We start from the raw sequence: 4,926 nt of genomic DNA on the forward strand, positions 1-4,926 counted from the left end.
GATGACCAAAATGGTTCAGAAAAGAAACCAGAGCCTCTTTGCTCTCCTCCCTGGGCCACAGTCTCCCCACCCAGCTGCCAAGAAACTGCTGCCGTTTGGCAACAGTTTGATGTTGTTTTGCAACCACGTTTGATGGCCAGTGTGAAATGACTGCCTGATGTCCAGTGTGGAAAAGAAGTCTGCTTCACACTAGCGGCAAATGTGGAACACACTTGGCTCCTTACTCCAGACATCAAGTAAATACTAATTCGTACCAATTAGAAAAATGCTTCCTTTCACTTCCAGGATGACAAGCAAGGGAGAAAGAGGAGAGACAAAAGCCACCCTTGAAACGGGCAGGTTTTAGAGAAATTATCAATTCATACTGATGATATATGACACATGACATGCTTCATCACACCCCATACTGCGCAACCCCCTGCTGCTACCTCTGCCCTTTCTTGCAAGCCAGGGCTGCGCAGCTGCTACAGTGTCATTAGCTGCGCGCTGCTGCAACCTCGGCAAACCCGCTGTCGGCCCTTCCAGCAAAGGCAATGTGGGTGAAGGAAACCACGTTCGCACACCGTCACCTGAAGCTAGATTACACCCCAGCATCTTCACACCCCCCCATAACTTCTAGACCCTGGAGGTTTTGGCACTCCATGACATGTACATCTGGGCTACGTTTCAGAAATGTCCCTCCCACATCCACTGCTAGCGCTCTTCAGAGTATTGCTGCAACGGTAACACCTTCCCTCTGCCCAGGAGCCGAACGTCTGTAGCTCTTCTGCTCCCAATCCAGCTTTTGCCTGTTGAACCCCACTCCCAGGCTGCCTGCTCCACCTTAACATGCCTCAGTCTCAATCAAAAGGCTTCAGAAATTCATAGGGTTTACCCCAAAGGTAGTTCTTAACCCTCCCACGCCCCTTTCTCCTCTCCCAGTGTTCGCAGCATTAGTCCACGTTTAGACAGGAACATTTCCAGGGCAAAGACGGGGGGTTGCCAGTCTCAGAGGCTGACACGGAGCGTTCCTCCCAACTCTGAAACACAACTATGCATTTCATCTTAACCTGTTATGCTGGCAGTTTCAAAAGCAACGCTCTTAAAGCACTCTTAAATCAAGGGACCCCCTTTTCTGCTAGAAGATTTTCCCATCTCAGAGATGGACTGTCCAGATAATATGGACCTTTCGTTTGGTGGTTTGGGTTTGGTTTTTTTTTTGCTATTTGCACCCAAATTCCACTTAAGACAGCAGCTTTCTCTGCCTGAGGAGCCCTGGATATAGCTGCGTGTCTTTTCAACATCAGAGTTAATCTACAGTCATACCTAGTGCTGCAAAGTCCTCCCACAAGTTCTTCCAACTCGAAGAGAACATTGAAACCAGGCTTAAGAGTACCCGGATCAAGGGAACGGCAGCAGGAGAAACATCTAATCCAGCCTTATCATAAACCTGCTGACTTCAGAGGGAGCAGGAGTGACGGGAAGCTTAACCTCTGGGAAGGTAGTGTGGGGGCCAGCACAGACTCTTAGAAATTCGTAACACCTCCAATGAACTGCCCAGCAGCAATTTCACTTTGATTAGATTAGAGCTAAATTTCAAGTGCAGCCCACATCATTAGCAAGGCCTGATCATGCCAGACACACTGCCGGCCACTGGAGTCACGAGTACATCGTTCTCCGTTCAAAAACCAAACATTGGTTTGGTGCTCATGAGTTATGGAGGGCATGAAATAGCTGGTCAGCAGCCAAACGTCAGAGCAGATGGCTTCCCAGGGCATTGCTTTGTGCCTCTGGGGAGCTGCTGGGTTCAGAGCAGGGTGCTCTTCATCCCACCACCTTCCCGGTCAGCGGCTAGGACCACTTTGGGATGGCCTCCCACAGCAAAGCAGTGGCAAAGAGCTTCAGGTCAAAATGCCAGGGCTCTTCATCCCACCACCTTCCCGGTCAGCGGCTAGGACCACTTTGGGATGGCCTCCCACAGCAAAGCAGTGGCAAAGAGTTTCAGGTCAAAATGCCAGGGCATGGCTGGGCATGCATGCTGCTGCAGAGCCCTTTTCTTCTCTTCAGCCTCGCAGGGCAGCAGAAAATCAGGAGTTGGCAGGAGTTGGCAAGAAGCAAGGAGACAAAAGCTCCTCATGCCTCCTGACAGGCCCATGTCTCTACAGTGAGATGGTCTTGGCTCGCAGTTGCTGTGGATTTCTGAGCATGAGAAGCTGAAATGCTCTGAGGGAGAGGCAATGCTGAGCAGGATGCAACCGTCCCACCTCTCCTGGGCTTTAATTTGCAATAGTAACCTCCTCACAGGAGTTTACGCTTCAATTCTGTCTTTTCAGCAGACAGTACCGGGCCGGGCTCAACCCAGAACGGAGCTGCGCTTTGCTTTCTTTTTCCTGCATTTCTCTGCGTTTTACCTTCTGGCCCTGCCCCCCTACAAGCAAACTCCATCAAGTCAATGTTCCTCACAGGAGTCCGCCTCGTTGCTATTGACCTCTCCATCCGCATGAGCCCTCCAAATCCCTGCCGAGGGCAAAGCCCAGCGCCTGGGAAACCTGCGCCCAAGGAGCACTGCTGCAGCTGCGGTGGGCTCAGCATACGTCCCACCTCCCCGAGAGGGGTTTCTTTCTCTCTACTGAATGCGAAAAGACTGTACCACTTTTTCTGTACCAGCAGCAACTCGATACATCAGGCCGAGTACAGCAAAAACGGAATGGGGGAGCACAAAGCATCGGGTCTACAGGAGATATATAAAGCTCATCTCATCTGGAACGTGCTGCCTCAGCTTTGAGGCACCAGCAGCAGCCGCCACCTCTGCGCGCAGCGGGCTGCCACAAGGTTACACATACCATAAGCCCAAACAAAACAAAACAAAACAAAAAAATCACGATTCCCTGGCTCCACGCACACTCACACCCACGGGGTATCAGCTTCTGTCAGCCAAGGGAGGGACGTAAAAATCTTGCTTCTGGGTTGCGGGGGGGTTGTCCCCTGAGATCAGGGGGATTATTATTTTTTTTTTTCCCCTCCTCCCCTGTAATTCCCCTTAGTTGCAGGAATAATGATCAGTTCTCTTTCCTTGATGCAAAGCTGCAGGAAACCAAATCCAAGAGGCCCTTCCTCGCTTCCTATTTCGCTGCTTTATCTCGCTCAACGCTGCAGCCAGGGCCACCCAAACCATCGCCAACCAGGAAGGCGCAATAACAACGTCCCAGAAGCATCTGCTATTTACATGAAGGCAGACTTAAGCGTGGTTGAATGAAGGGTACAGTGAAGGGCAAGCAGAAAAATCTAAAAGAAGATAGCAGAGAGGAAGGGAAAAAAAGAAGGGGGGGAGGGGGGGGACCCTGCTCTTGCTTTTAGATTGTCTTGCAGAAAGGAATCAAAGTTTATCTTAAAATTTTTTGTGCAGGTAGAAGGCTCTGGGGCATTTCCCAGTACAGTGGTTCAAGTCTGTCTTTATTCCCAGTTAAGTTCAAAGAGAAAAAACCACAAGGGTGAGTGGCCATGAACATGAAAATGGAAAAACAGGACTTTTACTGTTTTTTTTTTCACCCTGTGCTTTGTTTTTATGAAGGATGGTAGGAGCAGCCCACCCAAAAGCCTTTTATCTCACAAGCTGATTTGAGCTGGAAACAGGTACCTGTAATTAGCTTGCATTCCAGAAGGCGAAGTTAACTTACTTGGCTTTTCTTCACGCCGCATTTCAAAGAGAAATTAATTTTTGACAAATGAGAATGAGCACGTGCATTCTGCAGTGCTTGACCTGCAGTTATTTTCAGGCCTCGCTGCTCAAGACGCGGCTTTCGGTTGTCCACTCGCAGATTTACTGAAGGAATGAGCACAGCCATGCTGGCATCTTACGCCACTTTCATAGGAATTGCTACAACGACCAAAAGGACGTTCCTAGAGCAGGGCTGCCCCGCACACGGCACCTCATTCCCTTGTGTACCTCAACAGGAGGTGGATGCGGGATCCACCATTTCCATCCTGCAGCAGCAGGAGGTGCTTCAGCACACAGAGAAGCTAAGGTGGCAACCCCCACGGCCCATGAATGCGGGTGGTACACAGAACCACCAGCTCCAGCCGAGGACTAAAGCTGCTGAAGGCACAGAGATACACAAATAAGAAAGCTTCTTTCTCGCTTCCCTCCTTTCTTCTCCATGGGGATGGCGACGCCCAGAAGTGCCCCAACTTGGATTAGCCCATCTCTGCTCCCAGTGCAAGACACCCCAGATGTTATTCATCTCTCTTACCAAAAAACATTTGCATGTGAGATATCATCAGAGTCCCCTTTAAACCGAATAGAGACCAAGCCATACGATTAAATCTACTTTAGGATGTGACAAACCCTCTGCAGGCTCCAATGATTAGGTCTCCTTTGCTGTTCAAGGGCAGCTGAGACAAGTAGCTCAGCTGAAAATGGAAATATTATTGGCTCCTAAATTTTGAGGACGATGAATCCTACCCACAGACCCTACACCTGCCTCCTGAAACTTGGTGTGGCCACATACACAGTTCAAGTCACAACCTGAACACTAAAACCCCTTAGAAACTCATGGACTCCCCCCGGCCCATCAAGCCAGAAGATGGTATTGGTACCATCAAAGCATTGGTCCCGAGGGCTGAGCGAGTCAGAGCAGTCCTGGAGCCTGAGCCTGCCAATGCCACAACCCACAGCTGGGCAGAATCCCCCCAGTCCTGCCACCTCCCCCTGCGCTCAGACAGCCTCCAGGCTTTGGGATCAGACCTGACTCTAAAGTCCCGTTGACCAAAACGTGCTCTGTGCCAGATGGGGGGGGAAAAAGCCGGGCACGCAGGTAGCTCACATCTCTGTGCCTCCCCCTCTGCCAGCAGTTTTCTTGCCAGTTGCGGGCTTGTAGCAGCGCAGAGTCCAAGCAGCTACAGAGGGTTTGCTTAGGAGCTCCCAGCTCCCAGCCTGAAGGCATTCCT

Source organism: Charadrius vociferus, unplaced genomic scaffold (genome assembly GCF_000708025.1).
Source record: "Charadrius vociferus isolate BGI_N301 unplaced genomic scaffold, ASM70802v2 scaffold444, whole genome shotgun sequence".
Taxonomy (NCBI): Eukaryota; Metazoa; Chordata; class Aves; order Charadriiformes; family Charadriidae; genus Charadrius; species Charadrius vociferus.